Below are 20,949 nucleotides of genomic sequence, written 5' to 3'. Positions count from 1 at the left end.
TATATTTTGTTTCCATGGGTTTAGACTCAGTCTACAGAAGAATAATGTTCAGTAGTGGAGACTTGTTAGGAGTTTAGTTATTTTCCCTAGTTTGTAGCTTGCTTTTTCTGTGTACTCAGTTTAAATATCTCTTCTGCAGTTCTAATACAAGCTAAGCTATTTGATATCACATCTTTTGTTTTCTCACAGTTTTCATAACAAACACAACAAGTATAACCAACAATCTGGTATCGGAGCACTTGGTTCAAACAGTTGATGCCCAACTACATGCCAAAAGCAGTGTCGACAATTATACAATAAATTCAATGATTCGGTCATCACTGCCTCAGCTTTCAAATCAGATAATTTCACCTCCAAAAAATGCAGGACCACAATAATTGAGTGCGTATATTACTTGTACTCTCAGAAGTTTCCATGTATTTTTAGTTTTTTACTTCCTCAGTAATTTCTTTACTCATGCAATCCCATCAAATGGTGTCAGATACATTCAAAATGGTCACCCAGATGCTGGCTTCCTTGTTTTTGAATCAGAGTTACTGAAATGGTGCAGTCTTCTCCAGATTGATAATGTAAATGCTAAAGCAGTAACTTTTTCTGCCCAACATAGGCAAGAATACAACTTATTTTTGTTTATTCTTAAATAAGGAAAATTAAGACTATAATTCTTCACATAGAATGATCCTTAATTCTGATATGATTTTTCTTTTGATTTCCCTTATATCTACAAGGTCTTTGAACTGAGAAACTACAGCATGTTGTACTCCATTTCTGGGCATAAAGACCAGGTAAGGTTTATTATGAGTAACTAGCTATATTATTAAAGATATATGATAATCCCTCATAATATTTATTTAAATTTATTTATATTTACTATAATACAATCAGTGTATCATTTTTTTAATAATTACAACATCATAAATTATTTACATTATATCATTATCTAATATTAAAAAGTCAAATAAATACTTCAAAAATAAAAAAAATAAAATCACTGTATTTGTGCCCTATGTAGGGTTACATTACAATAGTTACAATTATAACAACATTCCAACTATTATATTATTTTATCGTAAACAGTTTGAACTCGACTCCTTAAAAGTTCGGTTCGGCTCAGCTCGTTAAAAGCTCGAGCTCGAACTCGAACAACAAAAATGTTCGTTAAACTTTTCGAGCCTAACTACACTACATGAATTTTTTTGAAAATATAACCATTGTAGAATAATTTTGGATAGATGTGATTCTACTACATAACCATTTTAAACTATTTCATTAATGTTAAATGATTTTTAAATAAATTTTTTGTGTAACTTAGGTATATATATACTCAACGCACATTTGTCATGTCTAGAATTAGTATCAAGTGCACATCAACATCAAATTTAAACATTTATTTTTACATCACCTCTAACCTTCATTTCATCTCATTATATATATAATACATATATGTGTAAACTTATTTATGTTCTTTCTTCACATGGCCCAACACCACAAACTACCGCAAAACACAATAGTCATTTTTCAAAAGTTCCCAAAAAGTCATCATTATTTTATATATACACCATATATGTCTTATATTCTTTAAGGGCATAAATATACCCTTATTGTAATTTTATGATCTCGTTTCATCATTATAGTATGATAAAATAGCCTCTTAACAGAGCTACTTATATTCATATTTGAATGCTATTATCGATTTTGTTTCAAAAATTTGGTGATTTGCATTCAAAATTTAGTGATTTGCATATAAAATTTTGTAATTTGAATAAAAATATTTGTGATTGACATTTATTTCACTGAATCAACAACTTGTGATATCGTATAGTTTAATTAAATTTGGTAATTTTCATGGCGGTGGGCGCCAGTAATGGTGTTTTGATAATGGTGAAAAGGGTGGTGACGGTAGCATGCTGACGGATGGGTAGGTGGGGTAGAGGTTGATATCAGTGATTGTATTGATAGTGGTGGTGGATGGTCATTATCTATGTTTAATTTTTTTGTAATTAATTTTAATTTTAGTGATTTTTAGTAAGTTATTTATTCTGATTTTAATTAAGGGGTGTCACTAAGTAACTCCTAAATATATATCCTTTCAATTTTTTTTTTAAAAAATGAGTTAATATACAACGTCTCCATACTTCAAATATATATCCCTTATATCTAAGTATACTAGGGTATACCTTGGTAAAACCTAAAAAATGTCACACACAACTACATGGAAATAAATTAAATTCAAACCACAAGTCAGAATATGCAATTAAAATAAATTAACTAAATTAATCATGAAGGCAACAACTTGTATAATCAATAAAAGCAGTCTTATAATTAACACCTATTTTCAAGAAATATTTCTTAGAATATAGATGTTTACACTTTTTTGAATAATATTGTGTGGTAATTGCCATCAATAACATTTTAACACATCTTCTTGACAAACAGCCGGGGATTAATGATGTTGATTTATACCAATGCCAGAAGACATGCCTCTCTTAAGTTTCATTCAATAGAGGATGGATGTGTCCTTCACTTATCCCTACATCACACAAGAGTGAATTTTATTGAGCTATTCCATGAGAAAAGGTGCTGGTCAAGCAGGAGAATGAGAATCTTCAAATTCTTGATGTATGTACTTATTTCCTTTATAATAATATGCATGTTCTCTTCTTTATTTCCCTTTGTAACTTGTAATAGTTGAAATTTTTATTTACAGGTTCATTTTTCTTCACAACACCCGATTATTCCTGACATTAAGGAACAAGACAGTAGCTCTCTGGAACTTAAGTGGGGAGGTTGTGACTTTATTTAAGGATCACCTTCTGGGGTCTCCTGGTAGAAGCTTTAAGAACGTTTATGTCACAGCTAGCCAGGATCTTATTATTTTTTTATGCAGAGCTCAATTAGATGACCTATGGTTGGGACAAAATGGTAAACATCCTTTTCAATACCTGATTCTAAATATAAATACACCACGTTCGCACGCACACACACTGCGGACTAATTCTTAACATATGAATTATATATATTGCATTTCATGTGTTTTTGTGCAGCTGGTTCAATAAAGATCAGCAATATCTTGACCGGTAAATGCCTTGCCAAGATCAATGCTCGTAACACCAGTCTGATAAAAGAATTCAAGTGCAGTGGTCGAAGGTGCAACTTAAGCAAGCCAATCAAAGGTACTGAATCAAGAGCACTCTTGAAGATGCACTAAAAGACAATACTTCTATCTTTATATTTTCCCTACAAATTGAGGAAATATAGATAAACTTTTTGAAACATAAGCACTTTCCATTGCATTATGATTTTTATATTTATATTGGTAGAAATATGTATATATTTTTTATGTAAAATTTAACTAGCTGTAGGCCTCATTTCTTTCAACTAAGCAACTTAAAATTCCTTATATTCAAAATGAGTTATACTTTTAGATTTGATCTATGTTAGGTTTGCTGTATTTCATACCGCGTAAACTAACTTCAAGTTCCATACCTTTTCTACTTAAAAAGGTGTTACCAAACTCCACAGTGATCAGTACAAGTTAAGTAGTTATTAATATAAAAATATTAATTACTTACCAAAATTAAAAACATAACCTCTAAATGCATATCAATAAACCAAACACATATATTTAGTTATCTTGAAACTCGTAGTTTTAACTCAAGAAGTTAAGTTCTACATAATTATAAAAGTTGAATAGTCTTTTGTGTAATTCACCTAAATACCATTTTTCTTCTTTTTCATTTTATATTGTATCCACTACTAGAAAAAGTAGAATAGACATTACCTCTTAGATATCGGTTGCTTCTCGAGCCTATGTAAATGGTATTTTCTACATCAATTTTGGGAAAGAGATGTCTTTTGATGTTATAAACATCAGTGTTTTAGTCCAACCGATGTTATATGTCTATTTAAAAAAATTAATCAATGCGCCTTCCCCGTTTCCCCTTAACCAAATAGTTCATTCCCTCCATGTGTTTCCCCCTTATTTTTTGACTTAGTATAATTCTCCCCCTTTTTTCACACACATATTTCCTCTCTTTTTTGTTAAAAAATATAAAAATTAAAATCAAAAACAAAAAATATATTCTCTCATCCTCATCTCTCATAAAAAACTCTCATTTCACCAAGAACAGGTGGCTCATTGTGCTCTCATTTCCCTCTCTGTGCTCTCATTCTCCTTTCTGTACTCTCATTTTCTCGTTAATTTGGGGGTTTCTCTCATCAAGGCTGCGGATTTTGTTTAAATGAGTTTGCTTGTCTGTTCTCTATTTTCTCTATGAAATGCATGTTATTTTGAGTTAATACATGAATGATAGACGAAATCCGCTTTTTGTTCTATATATGTTAGTATAGCATATAGTTTATATATAATTTTTATGTAAACATATATAAAATGGCAGGAAGATGGTTCTGTGTAGAATTTATAGTATAATGTAAACATCTTTCATCTATTTATAGTATAATGTAAACATTAAAATGCATGCCTTGTCTTGATTTTTGATTTCAAAATATTTAACTTTGATTTTTCTTCATACTTGGAATACAAAAATTATAAAAGAACACTTCAGTAACACATACATATGATGCTTATAAAGAAAATAATTACCTGGTAGAGAAGAAGGGGGTCGCCTGGGAGGAGTTAGAAAAGCTGAAGTGGTTTGTTTGGGAATGTACTTCTTGACATGTATATATGTACTTTAATAAATTTATTAACCTCTAATGAATTTATGTTCAAACAAGCAGAACTTGAAGGTTCCACTATATGATTCTAGCTTAGATTTATACGATTTATATTTTGAAAATGAATAAAATGGCAGACTGTTGTGTTATGATTGGATGAAACAAACAGAGGGAATATGAATGTCTTCTAGCTTGAGAGATCGAATAATTAACAAGGTAGTTGTCGGTAGGTCGGATCAAGAAATTACAAGGTGATGAGGTTGGAGCCTACAAATAATGAATTAAAAGCAAAAATTTGTCTTCACCTATACTTGGAAATTAAGACAAGGGCTACTGAAGTTCCACTTAAAAGTCTAAGAAAAATAAGTTTTTTATAGTTGTAATAAAACAACAAAGTAGCTAAAATAATACTTTTTTAGTACAAAAAATTAATAGAGGGAGTGGATAAGAAAAGTTAGAGTTATTGAAAGGTGACTTTCCTCTCATCATCCATTTACTACATAAGTACATATAGAACTTTTACACTAAAAGTTCTGACTCTTGTTTGAGAAATGATAGTTAACATGTGAATAGAGTTTTCTTAGCCTATGAAAGATAATAATTATGAGCATCGGCGTCGGGTAGTGGTTGATTCTGTTCATTACAAATTATATTAATTTGTTATGTTTATTGTCTAGTGTCGTGCTCTACTTTGTTCTGTGTTTTGTTTCGTTTCATCATTTTAATCAATCAGTGTCGTGCTTTGCTTTGCCGATAATTATACCTAGTAATACATATATATTACTAATTGTACGTTGCTTGTTTTTTATATATTTGATATGAAAATTAGGTAGGAAATAGGTTATCCTACAAATATGGAGAAAGACTGGATTTCAAAAGAGAGGGATTCATCGGAATATGAAGTCGGGGTTGAAAAGTGTTTGATTTACGCTGAAGAAAATTATAAAAATCCTAAAAAAATACCTTGCCCCTACTGTAAATGTGTTAATTTCAAGAAATTTCTGGTTAAAGTAATAAGGGGTCATTTCTACGAGAATAGTTTCAATCTTGGGTATATTGATTGGATTTGGCACAGATCCAAGACTGGTAGGTTATCTATTGGTAGCACACTGCCTCTTCATGAAGAGGAGCAGAATGCAGATGCATTTAAATCAGCCTTCGAAGCTGTATCAAAAGTGGCTGCTGTATCGGAAGCAGCGGCTGCTGGTGCTTCACAAGCTGCTATGGTTTGTGAAGCAGCATTTCATAATCCAGGGGGTAAATCAGGGGGTGATGACAAATATAAAGACTCACATGATTTTAAGAGGTTTGTGATCGATGCTTAACAACCTATATTTAAGTGTAGCGACTGCACAAAATTAGATTCGGTGTTAAAATTACATAACTGAAAAGCGAGATTTGGTGTTAGTGATGTGCATTTAGCGATCTTCTCTATACAGTTGGCACATTCCTACCTCGGGATAATGCATTACGTGTTAACGTATATGAAGCAAAGAAAACTCTTTCGAATTTTAGCCTCGAGTATACAAAATTCCACGCGTGTCCCAATGACTGTGTTCCATACAGGGGTGTAAATGAGACTGCTTTAGAGTGTCCAAAGTGCAAGCTATGTCACTGGAAGGTGGGTAAGGATAGTAGAGATATGTATAAAATCCTAGCAAAAGTTATGTGTTAATTTCTGATTATCCCAAGATTTAAACGGATGTTTAAATCTTCTTCGACAGCTGAGTTGTTGACATGGCATTCCAACCAAATAATTTATGATGGCCAGAAACACCACCCTGCCGACTCTCCTTTTTGGCGAAATATCGATTACAGGTGGCCTACCTTCGGAAGTGAGCCAAGAAATCTTCGACTAGCTTTGTCGGCTGATGGTATTAACCCAAATAACAATGGGATGACCAACTCGGTATTCTTGTTAGTCGTTAGTATTGGTAATATATAATCTTCCTCCGTGGCTATGTATGAAGAAGAAATTTATGATGTTAACTATATTGGTCTCCGGTCCACATGAACCAGGTAACAACCTTGATGTGTTCTTACAACCGTTAGTTGATGACTTGAAAAAGCTTTGGGAAGAAGGTGAACCGAATGTATATAATGCCTTCACAAAATCATTTTTCTCTTTTAGGGCGACTTTTTTATGGACGATTAATGATTTCCCGGCATATGGTAATTTGTCTGGCTCTGTAAACAAGGGTTATTTGGGTTGTCCAGTCTATGGTGATGATACCTTTGCTAACTATTTACCTTATAATAGGAAAATATGTTACCAAGGTCATCGTCGGTATTTGCCTAGGCATCATTCTTACAAGAGGAAGAAGTCAGCCTTTAATGGTCAACAAGAGTTTGGAAAGCCAAGGCAACCCTTTCTGGACAAGAGGTGTTAGCACAACAATAAAATCCCTATCATCAATGAAGTTGCCATATAGGCATTCGTCAGACATCAGAAATTGTGTATTCATGGAGGATTTAAAGATATTTGGGATGAAGTATCATGACTGTCATGTACTCTTTCAACAATTACTCTCGGTCGCAATTTGTTTTGTACTTCCGAAGAATGTTAGAGTTAGCATAATAAGACTCTGCTTCTTTTTCAACACTTTGTGCAACAAGATTGTTGACATATCAAAACTTGATAAATTGCAACCAGGTGTGGTATTAACCTTATGTGAGCTCGAAAAAATATTTATGCCTTCTTTTTTTCATATAATGATACATCTAATAGTGCACCTGGTCATGGAATTGCGTTTATGCGGACTAGTTTTGTATAGATGAATGTATCCAATTGAGCGTTTTAATAAAATATTAAAAAGTTACGTGCGAAACTGTTATTTTCCAGAAGGTTATTTTCCAAAGGACCAAGGTGGTCCATTATCAGCCGCAACAGTAAAATCTGTTGAAGAGCAAGAACGAGATGAGGCACATTTACACGTCCTCTTAAACAACAGTGAAGTGTTTCCATATATTAAGTAAGTCACTTTTCTTTTCCTTTTCTTGATTAATTTTGTAATAAGCATTATTTTAGTTTGTAACCAAAAAATTTATGAATTTTTAAAGGATGCATATGGAGTTGCTTGAAAAAATTTATGAAAGAAAAAAAAGACTATTCAGTGGATGATTGGGGAACATAACAGGCTATTTGCTGATTGGTTTGAGAATAAAGTTATGACTAAATTGAATAAGAAAGTCGAAGGTATTTCTGAAAATATAAGTGGCTAGCAGGAAAACCATCATTACTGTTTTGACTTTTGATGGCTATCTAGTTGACGAGATCCGATACTTCACAAAGGAGCGAGATGATGCCGGGGTTGTTCAAAATAGTGGAGTCTCTTTAGTTGCTAAGACTGTCCAAGTTTCTAGTGCTAAGAGAGTGATATGATATTTTATGGGAGGATTGAAGAAATATGAGATTTGGATTACCACTCATTTAAAGTCATGTTGTTCTTGTGCAAATGGGAAGAATGTGACAGAGGCGTCAAGACTAATGAACTTGGATTCACAATTGTAGACCTTAGTCAACAAGGCCACAAGAATGACAAATATGTGTCTGTTGATCAAGTGAAATAAGTTTTCTATGTGGAAGATCCCGTTGATTCTAATTGGTCAGTCGTATTGACCTCAACAACCAGAGACTATCACGAGATATACAACGATGATGATCTTGGAGACACAATTCTAAAAGCCCTCCATTCTGCTCTAACATCCCTATAGTTGATTCTAGTATTGATGACGACGAAGAGTCTAATATTGGCAATAAAAGCAATGATGGCGAGGGAATGTGGATGAAGAAGCGATCCAAGGCTTAAAAATCATATTCACTTGATTTACAGTTTTGTTTAAAAATAGGCTTCTCAAATTTATATAATTTTAAGTGTTGTATTATAGAATTATGAATGTTATCGAAAAAACATGGAGTATATTTATCAACTTTTTATTGTAGAAATATATGATATAATTACTTGGAGTTTTTTTTGCTAAGTGGTTTTTAAGTAGTTTTACAATAATAAATATAATTTTTTATGATTATCTGATATAATTATTGATGTTGACTTGAGATTATCGATAATTTTTTGTGATTTTTGATTATAGATTGTTAAGTATTTTTATGGGAATATATATAAAACTGAATCTTTTTGTGTGCCTATAGTATTGTCGTGTTTTTCATTGTTTATAGCATTATTGAATTTATATTGATGGTTTATATTTTGTGTATTCATTGGTAATCTTATCTCTTTTTCCTACTATATTTGGTTAATGCAGGAAATATGGTAAAGAAAGGAAAACAAATCTAAAAAACAGTCTAAAGAATCATTGGATGAGAAGCACATAAATGACTCCCCATTACCGGAAGATGCACCATGTGTACCAGATCCTGACCCAGTTGCTCCAGCGGACACCATTGTTTCCCAGCTGAGAGCTCCACAACCCACTGAAAGTAGTACACAATCTACCAAAATCAGGACATCTGGAGCAGCACGAGGCATTTCAATTGAATTGTAGTTCCAGTTGGAGATGAATGACACAAACTGCAGTCCTATATAGGTATGTTGGCAAGGACAATGGTGCCAATTGACATTCCGACTTGGCCAAAGGTTGACCCTGAACTGAAAGAGAAATATAGAATACTCTTGAGGTACGTCAGTTACTAATCGCAATTGACATTAATCTCGTGGGTTTATTTAAAAAAATTATACTATCTGAACTTGTTAAATTTGTGCTTAGCATACTTTGGAACTGATTCCTCAAAGTTGGAAGAGGATTCTACAGTTACACGCGTAAAATAGAGAAATTTTAAGGCTAAAATTGACAGCGGAGCATGTGATGCCTTATGTGGACAGAAGAAGAAGCTACATAAGCCACCAAAGCAATATGCTTTTGTCGGCAAGAAAGTGTGGAGACGATTTATTGTAGTTAAAGTCACAGAAGATTGGGAGGTATGCATTACTTTTTTATAATTTTTTTTAATTTAGGACAATATTTTTTTTGGTTTTTTGGAGTAATTTAATTGTAAAAATTATAGTAATTAACAAGATTTATTTGTTTACAAGAAGAGAATAAAATATAGTGAAAAAGGTGGGATAACAGAAATATCCACACCGAGTGTCAAGAAAAGGGATACGTCGGACTGGAATAAGAAGAAGTAAGAGTCGAATCATTTTCCTGTAGTATTCACATTTTTATTTTTATGAATGTGGAGGTTGGAGCCTGATGAAAGGACATATAGAAGCAATTACTGGAGAAAATGATGCCCGTATGATAAATGATGGGACTCTTGACCCCATAACTGGCAGAAAAAATTTAACAAATTATAAGACTTATTATAATTTTTTGCTTCTTTAAGTTTCCAAATCATACCTAATTACTCTGATGGTTTTAACAGGATTCCTTACTCGAAAAGTAAAAGAAATGGGAATTCAAGCCGGGATGGAACTAATGATGTACTCACCACTGTATTGAACTCCGCGCATTCGAGAAGGGTTCGTGGGGTTTGAAACTTCATACCTCCAACATTGTTACTTTGATTTACAAAAAAAAGTCAATAAATCACATTACCAAGAACAGTTTTCAGATCTTGAGTTGCAAATTGCTGATTGAAAGCTTTGGTTGCTGGGGGCATCTACATTCACTAATATCTGAAAAATCAGATGCCCTGGGGTGAAAGAACAGAACAAGAACAAAAAAATAGAAGGAAAATGCAAAGATTTGATGGAAGATGAATTGATGACCGATGAGGATTAAAAAAAGTGTAGATGTTTGTTGTTATTATTCCTCTCCTGGTCCCACCGGGACAAAAGGTATACAATGACATTGTATACATGATTCATTTCAATCATAATGTCGCATGTTATTAAATTGTTTGAGTCGGTAATGTCTATTTTGATTTATAATTATAATCTATAGCATCCTCAAAAATGAAATTGTCAGTGGAGAGCATTGATAACAAGGTAGCTTGGTGTGCTTTTGGTGTTGTTTTTGATGAGGGATATGAATGAGTAGATTGGTTCATGGAGTGCCTCTAGGACCAGGATTTGTTCATTTTGGGGTGGACGGAAGCATCTAGGACGAGGCTTTGGTGCCTGTTCCTCTGGTTGGTGAGATGGAAAAACCGTCCAGCAAGCCATTGGTTCTCATTTAGAATGGCCCAAAGACTTGATCATATACTCCTACAGTACTGGTTCCGAGGCATATAAATTTAATTACAAACCAAGTGTCATTATTTTTAGGAGGTTGTACAAATTTGCACTAAAGTAAATAATACCGTTATATGCTAAAATATTTATTTACATAAAAAGAAAATTGCAGAGAATGTGAGTGAGGTACAAAGAATGTATTTAATTCTTGAAGCCAAGGACAATGTGCCTCCTCGCTTTAGGTTTTGTACAAATTTGCATCGACGGTGATGAATAACTATATATTTACTTCATGGGAACGTACTTGAATTACTAGAGTTTAAAATTATTGGGCAGTCTGCTATATCAACATACATGGCGTAAGGTTCTTTTTATACATTTTTAGAATCTGGTCTCATTTTGATATAGTAATGATCTATTTAAACAAAATGTAATTTTTTTTAGGTATTTGTATTCAGTATTTCGGGATATGCCGAGTAGAGATTTATCAGCATATTTGCTTTTTCTTCATCTGTCCACATACAAGCTGAATGATGAATTTAATGAATATGTTGTGCAAAGGCTGAAAGATGAAGTTCTTCGGATGAACTTTATGCCTTATAACTACAAGTACGTCTCTTTTTACGCGTCCAATTTTAAAATATTGTATGTACTTGATTGGTCATATAGTTGTTGGTAAATTAATTATAGTATATGTAAAATTGTCGGATATGTAATTTAAATGCTCACTTTAATTTATTTATAATGAAAATAGTTTACATTAGATTCTGGTCGTGTTTTGGGAATCATAAATTTTCATCCTTAATCGATTGCCTCATCATCCTGATCCCCAATATCATGAAAATGCTTTAATGCGGTAATTTTTTACTTCAATTTATAATTATATATAGAATGTAATCGGTAATTTTTGGATTTGACACTGTATTTTATAATTATAACATTTACTGAGCAGTGAGATCTTATAATGCTCAGGAAGGACGGGTAAACAAGAATCCCAAAGGTAAAAACCTTGTTGTGCGTATTTAGTTATTACAATGTTAAAACATTGAGGACCAAAGGTAAAAACCTTGTTGTGCGTATTTAGTTATTACAATGTTAAAAACATTGAGGACTAGGAGATGAAGCTACTAGATAAGGTACATTTTTTTACCTTTCTCAATTCTTTGGATATTACTTTTCAGTTGGTTAAAGAATGACATAGGTTTATTCTGTTCCAATGGGCCTCTAAGAGTCGAAGGTCTTATACAGAGGAGGACCATGACATCATTCGCTATGAGATTCTTGATTATATCAAATCCATCATGTAGCTGTTGGCGGCTCTAGCTTGGTGACTCTAGCTTGGCGACTGGTACTTATATTACAATTTGAAAAACATCTTTATTTTGGTTGCATGTATTCGGATTGTAACTAGTAATTAGAAAAGATTATGGATGTCTAGTAGTTCAAGTTTGGTGGTTCAGATTTGAAACTATGTACCAGTACTATGTTGGGATGATAATTTAGATGTTAGGAGATTGGGATGTTAATTTGGATGTTTGGGGATTGTAATGTTAATTTAGATGTTTGGAAGGATATGATAGTTTGACAAATATTGGAAGCTAAATTTGGTTGTTAATTCGCAATTGCTTGTTTTTCTGGCAATTTTTTGGCATATGTGTTTTTAAATTTTGCATTGATAAAACAGGTGATCATACATTATTTTATACAAAGCAACTGATTTTAAAACAAAGCCATTTATCATCATTTTTTTACATAAAACTGATGTTACATAAATCTGTTACAAAATAAAAAAATGATGTATGCAAAGCTTAATACATCAGTTTTAGTTGAATATTGACATTAGTAAAACCAATGTTAAATATTATAACAAAAAAATCTTAAAATAGAAAATTGATGTTATTAAACTTTATAGACATCAGTTGGTCACCAATAGACATCGGTTTCCAATAAAGAACCGATGTCAAACGTTATGTTTACATCAGTTTTAGATGAAAACTGTTGTTACTGGTATTAGTAACATCATTTAATGGTTAAATGGAAAGATTTTTCTTAGCTCACATATATTTAAATTGATAAAAATATCATATTATGATGATATATGAAGATTATATGCATGAGAAATTTAATATCAAGTTACAAAATAGGTTTTAAACAAAGAACTTATGTTATATGTCATATTTAACATCAATTTAAAACCTATGTTAAATTGGGGGTCTTTAACATCACCCATGAAGACATCAGATTTTTTCATTGATAGATGTCGGTTTTTAGCTCATGTCTATTGACATTTTTCTAGTAGTGATAATCATAAAAATGTAGAGTTCGATAAATAAATAGACTAGTACAAGTTCTGATCATAAATAACAAAGCCAAGAAGGGCTAATAAAAACTCTAAGGAGCATATGCCATCGGCATCTATGTCGTCACCTCCTTCGCTCTCATCAGAAGTCTCTGCAGTAGTGATCTCACTTGAAGAAGAGCCGACATCATCCTCTGGGGTCGAGAAAAGGACTCAGGGGGAGGAAAAAGCTGGTCTTGAGGGATATCTTCTGAGAGACTACGCGGGTAGGGAACCTCTGTAGTAAGGTCTCGTCATCGGGGCATATGTAAGCCGCTGGGTTAACATCAGGACAAGCCTCGTTCATGATCCCGAGGGCCGTGTCCCAGCCAGTCTTGAAAAATCCAGGGAACGCCGTTTTGTCCCAAACCTCTCATGGACTGAGCAACCTCATCCGTGTCCAAGTAAGCATCAATGATTCCGTCCTTCTCAGCCTTCTGAGTAACTAGCTCAGCATTGGCCTCCCCCAACTCTTCCTTTTTGCGCTTCATTTTCTTCTCCAGTGCAACATACTTTCTCTGTTGCCTCCTGAGGGTGTTATCTACATTATCTGAAGCTTTCTTCAAGGACTCGGCTTGTCTCAAGGCGATAACATAGCCATAAGAACAAAGAATGTTACAATTATATAAAAAAGAGTTAAAAGAAGAGGACCCTTACCGAGGCATGGGCTCTGAAAATGAAGGTATATATGCAGGCCCATGGCTTCTGGGATGCAGTGGTACCTAAAGATCCAAAGACACCAATCGATGACAAGATGGATAAAATCGCTATGGCAGCTATTTATCAAAGTATTCCCGAAGATATTTCCTTTCACTGGCTGAGAAAGAAACTACAAAGAAGTTTGGGAGGCAATTAAAGTAATGTGTCAGGGTGCGGAACATGTGAAGAATGCAAAGATAAAAACGCTCAAGGCTGAATTCGAGTCACTAAGCATGAAGGACTTAGATTCTCTCGATGATTTCTGTTTGAAGATCACAGGCATGGTGACAAACATTCGTGCACTTGGAAGGCAGTAGCTGAAGCTTATGTCGTGAAGAAAATATAAGAGCAGTACCCCCGAAGTTCTTGCAGATTGTGTCCACCATTGAATAGTTTGGAGATCTGGATACAATGATAATAGAGGAGGCTGTCGGTTCCTTGAAAGCACATGAGGAAAGGCTTTGAGGACAGGGCGACAATACTTGGAGTCAGTTGCTTCTCATTGAAGAGGAATGGTTGAAGAAGGAGAAGGAGGAGATCAAGTTATTGCTCACTAGAGATGAGTGGATCAGGCGATCAAATAGAGTTAGAACAACAAAGGTTTCGAGGACGAGAATATAATCGAGGCACACGTGACAGGAGCCACGTAAGGTGTTTCAATTGCAACATTCTCGGACATTTTGTTGCAGATTGCAGGAAATCGCGACGTGATAAAGAAAGTAAGGAGGAGGCTAACATTGTTGAAATTCCAGATGAACCAGCATTGCTTTTAACAGAATGCGAAGGCAAAGGAGAAAATATGATGTTATTGAACAAAGAGAAGGTGACACTTAAACTAGTTCAAGATGGAGAAGGAAAAAGAATAGAATCAAACCTATGGTATTTGGATAACGGGGCCAACAACCATATGACTGGGGAACGAAAAAAATTCAGGGATTTGGATGAACGAATAACAGGGCAAGTGAAGTTTGGAGACGGATCATTGGTCCACATAAAAGGGTGAGGCTCTATAGGAATCAAGTGCAAAATAGGAGAACAATGATTCTTGAAAGAGGTATATTATAGTCCCTCACTCTGTAGCAATATAATTAGCATTGGCTAGTTATCGAAAGAAGGAATAAAATCAAAATTAGTTGTGACTATATGTGGGTACGTGATAATTGCGGAAATCTTCTTATAAAAGTAAGAGGTCTATGAATAGGTTGTATAAAATTATTCCTGAAACCTGTGAACCACGGTGTCTGTTGTCTAAGACGGATGAAGATTCTTGGCTGTGGCATTCCCGATTGGGTCATGTCAACTTTAGGGCGATGATGCTAATGGATTCAAATAAAATGGCGCATGGTTTGCCAAAGTTGTCTCACCCGAAAGATGTATGCACAAATTGCATTATGACAAAGCAGATCAGGAAAAGCTTTCCATCTAAATTTTTTTGCTGCAAAGAAATCTCTAGAATTGGTTCATGGAGATTTGTGTGGTCCTTTGTCACCACCCAAAGCAGGTAACAAATATATTCCTTTTGGTTGATGATTATAGCAGGGTCATGTGGGCATATCTCTTGAAAAGCAAGGATGAAGCACTTCAAACATTTAAGAACTTCAGAGCTCAAATCGAGGATGGTCCAGAAAAATGAATTAGAACTTTCAGGACGGATCATGGTGGCGAGTTTTGCTCGAAAAAATTCACAGACTTCTACAACGAAGTTGGCATTAAGAGGCATTTCACAGCGCCTTACTCGCCACAACAAAATGGTGTTGTGGAATGGAGAAATAGAACCATGATCGAGATGGCTCGAAGTATGTTGAAACAAATGCACCTGCCAAGTACTTTTTGGGGTGAAGCTGTCCGACATACGATTTACATATTAAATCATCTACCCACAGTGCTGTTTCTGGAATGACTCCATTTGAAGCTTGGTTTGAGAAAAAACCAACTATTAGTCATATACGTGTCTTTGGCTGCCTAGCATACATGAGATTGCCAAGTTCCATAAAAAAACTTGAAGATTGAAGCAAGCCAGTCATTCATCTTGGGAAGGAGCCTGGAACAAAGGCTTATAGGCTATATGATCCCATAACAAATCAGTTCATATCAGTAGAGATGTTATTTTCGAAGAAAGAAAGTACTGGAACTGTGATGAAAATGAGGAAGTTGCAAAAGAACATGAAGATATTTACTATTTTTGGAGCACGGTGTTATGATGAAGGAGGGAATGCATCAGAACAGGACTCTAATGTCTCTTATGATACAGAGATTGATAGTGACACAAACTCTAATTCGATGAATACTGAGCCTATGTACAACGAGTTCTTCCGTTTCAGTTACAGATTCTGAAACGAGTAGTGAGCCTAGAAACTACAGAAGTCTCAGTGACATCTATGCTAATACTGAGGTGGTTGAACTCGAAGATGATGAGTTACTGCTTATGGGTGTTGATGAACCCATGAATTATGGACAAGCTGTGAAGGATCGTAACTGGAGGGATGCAATGCAAAGGGAAATTGATATAGTTGAGAATAACGAAACCTGGAAGCTTACAGAACTGCCACCTGGGCAGATCGGTTTGAAATGGATATAAAATAAAGAGAGATGCAAACGGGAAAATTCAGAAGTATCAGGCAAGAATTGTTGCCAAAGGGTACGTCCAAAAACAAGGTGTGGACTACGAAGAAATCTTCACACCTGTCACACGTTTTAAAACTATAAGGTTACTCCGTGCTCTCGCTGCCAAACATAGCTGGGAAGTTCACCATCTTGATGTCAAAACGGCTTTTCTAAACGGTGATATTTAGGAAGAAGTTTATGTGTCTCAGCCTGATGGGTTTTTTCAGAAAGGAAAGGAAAACTTGGTGTACAGGCTTCTAAAAGCTTTATATGGCTTAAGGCAGGCACCCGAGCCTGGTACGAGAAGATAAATAAATGCCTTGAAGAACTGGGGTTCGAAAGATGTCCTCACGAGCATGCTGTCTACACCAACAAAGCTGAAGGAGAAATTCTTATTATTGGAGTTTACGTCGATGATTTACTCTTAACAGGTACAAGTCTTACTGTTATCACAAGTTTAAGGACCAAATGAATAGAAGATTTGAGATGAGTGATCTTGGAAAGCTCTCATACTACTTGGGAATGGAGGTAAAACAGAGTGTTGGGTGCATTGAGATTAGACAAATGGCGTATGCTAAAAAAATACTGGAGAAAGCCGGACTAGGCGATTGCAATCCAGTCAAATATCCTATGAACCCCAAGGAAAACATTGGCAGAGACGAGGGTGGTCAGCCTATAGACACAACTCAATTCAAGAGCTTAGTTGGGGGGTTAAGATACCAGGTTCATACAAGACCAGATATCACGTTCTCTGTGGGAATAATATGCAGGTTCATGGAGAAGCCTACATCAGTACTTCTTAATGCTGCTAAAAGGATTTTGCGTTACATCAGGGGTACTATAAATTTTGGTCTAGTTTACATGAAGAACAGTGGGAATAATGTGGTGACTGGATATTCAGATAGTGACTTAGCAGGACAAATTGAAGATCGGAAAAGTACAGGGGGAATGGTTTTTTACTTGAATGCAAGTCTGATAACCTGGGTTTCTCAAAAACAAAGATGTGTTGCATTATCTTCTTACGAGGCCGAGTTTATGGCCGCCACTGCTGTAGCTTGCCAAGCTATTTGGTTGCGAAAACTTCTTACTCAGATTACTGGAGAAAGCAGGGTCCAGTGGTATATATTGACAACAAATCTGCAATTGACTTGGCTAAAAGTCCGGTATTTCACGGACGTAGTAAGCATATAGACATTCGTTATCATTTTATCCGTGAATGTGTTAAGAAAGGTGAAATCATTGTCAAACACGTTAGTACAGACAAGCAACGAGCTGATATCTTAACTAAAGCATTTCCAGTGATCAAGTTCGAAAAAATGCGCTGACTTCTTGGTGTCAAAGAGCTGGCTGAACAAGTTTAGATTACGGGAGAATTTTGTTGATTCTTTTAATCTAAACTTGTATTTATTTGTTTTTCTATATTTTGTTTTCATCTATTATTTTTTTTTTTTTTTTTTTTTTTTTTTTTTTTTTTAGACTGTCTACAGGTGTGAAGTAGTTGCTTGCTTTTAGGATAGTTGCTTGCTTTTAGGAGATCAGAAGAACAATGTTCAGTAGTGGAGACTTGTTAGGAGTTCAGTTATTTTCCCTAGTTTGTAGCTTGCTTTCTCTGTATACTTTAAATATCTTTCTGCAGTTCTAATAAAAACTACGCTATTTGATAACACATCTTTTGTTTTTTCTCAATTTTCATAACAAACAAAAAGAATAACCAACAATCTTTACTGACTATAAAATGGTTTCTGCTTTCAGAGGGAATAAGAGCAATAGGAGATCCCAATGCAATAAGGGAATAAGTTGCCATCACTTGCACTTGAAAGTAATACGGATGATATGTGGTTAGTTAAGATAAATGGCCCAAGGGGTCTCTTACCATTATCCAGTTTCGTTGTTTGGTAAACGTTGAGCTATTTGGTAATTTAAAAGTAGTAGAACTTCATCTTGCTGAAAATTTGAAAATAGACCTTTGTGCACCATTAATGGGTTTTAGAATTTTTATGTTCCTGTATTTTTTGGGTTGTGTGCCTTTATAGGTTTTATCGAGTAGTGTGCCTGTATAGGTTTTATCCCCGAATGCGATTTTAAACTTTTATATCTTCTGCCATATTCTTGGTATGAATTTTTATTACATTTTTTGACATCATTACTCTTAATTGCATAATTTTTAGGGAGCCGTGCTTATGTACATATTTGAGATTTATACATAAGCTCAATTTAATTAAGTTAATATATATTAAATTTAGGTAAAAGATTTGTTGCCGTGAAATCATTAGCAAAGAGAAAACAATTCTTTCCAAACTATAAATAAATACAACTAGAATTTTTTTAAAAAAATGAAAAATATATATTTAAAATAGTGCACAAAAAATATCTATTGCATATGTTTTTTTTAGTTGCATTTATATATCCACAAATATAATTTAGTAACTAGTGACATTGCCATTTGTAATTGTTTACTTAATTTAAGTATGTATAGTTTCTTTGTTGTTCCCTTTATTATAAACTAATTACCTAATTTTGAATGACACCTTATGCCATCCTCATGTTTGGGAATCTAGGAAATATATATATATATTTTTACTCAATCATCTATAAGTTTTTTTTAGTCAATGAAACTAATTTTGAATGGCATGTATTGATGTTTTTTTCTTGAGAAACAATGTTGGTCGCAAGTAGCCTAAAAATCTAAAATATCATATCACTTCTCACAAAATATTTAAGTGGGGATTACCAATCCAACGAAAACTTATCAATAGTAGCATAATTGTTACCTGGCCCGCTTACTTTGGTAAATAGTAGATATTTCATAACTTATCTAGGAATAAAAGGAAAAGATAAGGTGACAGAACAAGCCAACATACGAATATCCCTAATAAAACAAAAATTTACCAATAAATGGTGTATGTTATTAAGGAATATGAGGAAAACAAGATGGCTAAAATTGCTTCCCGTGGCTTAGGTGACAGGCGTTTAGGAAGCTCAAATATGATAAAATCATCCATCACAACAAAAATTTCACCTTAAGAGCTGTGGGGGATCCCAATACAATGAATGTATATTGAGGAGGGGTGTAGCAGGCCGAAGCAAGGATTCTATCTCATACCTGATAATTTTTGACCAAAAGTAATAGCACACACATGACAATGAAAAAAATTCTCATCTTTCAAATGCAACAAGTTGTGTTCATAAGCGTTCTTAAAAACCAATAGCTTGAAATTTTGATAGAAATGAATTATTATATGGTATAACCATAAGGAATGCGATCGCACTAGCCTTGTCGGAATAAGGGCCCAAAATATGATTTTATTATTTATATTTGTATACAAGTATAAGCATATGTAAGATTCTTATGTTCTTTGTATGCTTATAATTTTGACATCTCTCCACTTTCATTATTCACTACAAGAAACAGCCACTTTACCAACCGCCAAATCAGTCATTATGGGGCCAAATTCGATCGGTATTCATCGGTATGAACGAAACCAAAATGGTCGGATTATCTTTAGTCGCTATTTACTTTTTTGGTCGAATTTTATATTGACCGATTCTGGACTACGGCCACGTGTCGGTACCATCTAACGTGGGTTGGCTCATGACATGATATATCAGTGCAACGTGATTGTGAGGCCCATGGACACGTGGTCGGAGTTAAATGATTTGGAGCAAGTTCAACGGACGGTCAAATGGTTCTGATTTTTACCTTTATCGACCACTTAACAAATGGTGTAGCTCGGTGGTAGCTGGTCGGAATAGTGTGGCCTGGATACAACGTCGGCAAGAAGTAAAACAATCTGACCGTGGTCGACCGTGCTTTGTCCTTCGGTTGTAATTGTGTTAATCCGAATGATGTTTTTGTGCGGTCAGTTTTTATCATTTTTTGCATCGGTCGGAATAAAACCGTTTCAAAAAAGCCCCGTTTCTTTTAGTGATTGTCAGTTAATGTGAGAGAAAAAGTTTGAAAAATTTTGAGGTCTTAACGTTCTTCGTATCATCACTTAAAATAGATCGAAATAGATAAGATTCACCAATAATATTATTTTTATGTTTTATTTACAATGTGTGTTAAGCTTAGTTTTCTTGTTTTGCATTCTATTATGGTTTGTATATATACTTGAGTTTATGTTGGGCAAGAATATACGAATAGACATGTTTATGACCCAATTGCGCCAACTAGATATTCTTTCATGGCGTTTATATAGTGTTTTATAAATGACATGCATACAGTGTTTATACATGAACTTATGATGTTACCGGCGAATAAGTTTATAATTTTCAAAACTCAATTACCATCACAATACTATCACAAAATACCTGGAAGACTGTTGCCCCTCCCCCGATCTCCTTGACACGTCGACACTTGGGGGTGTCTCTAACCTCATCCGTCGCCTATTTTAGGTGTGTTTTTTCAGTTATTTCCATTGTTGTTTTTCAGAACATACATAAATTACAAGTTATTTATGATTTATACTCTTAATTTAATAAAATATTTAAAATCTT

General features: G+C 34.3%; 1 long non-coding RNA gene across 1 annotated transcript; it reads left to right on the top strand.

The window, feature by feature from the left end:
• The first annotated feature begins 738 nt into the window (after window positions 1–738).
• On the top strand, window positions 739–3,171 carry LOC141704077 (uncharacterized). Its single transcript, XR_012567822.1, has 4 exons — window positions 739–785; window positions 2,473–2,619; window positions 2,708–2,922; window positions 3,045–3,171. It is a non-coding gene; the product is annotated as an uncharacterized LOC141704077 (long non-coding RNA).
• Window positions 3,172–20,949: the final 17,778 nt, after the last annotated feature.

Source organism: Apium graveolens, unplaced genomic scaffold (genome assembly GCF_009905375.1).
Source record: "Apium graveolens cultivar Ventura unplaced genomic scaffold, ASM990537v1 ctg739, whole genome shotgun sequence".
NCBI classification, from domain to species: domain Eukaryota; kingdom Viridiplantae; phylum Streptophyta; class Magnoliopsida; order Apiales; family Apiaceae; genus Apium; species Apium graveolens.
This window is presented reverse-complemented; position numbering and strand designations above follow the sequence as displayed.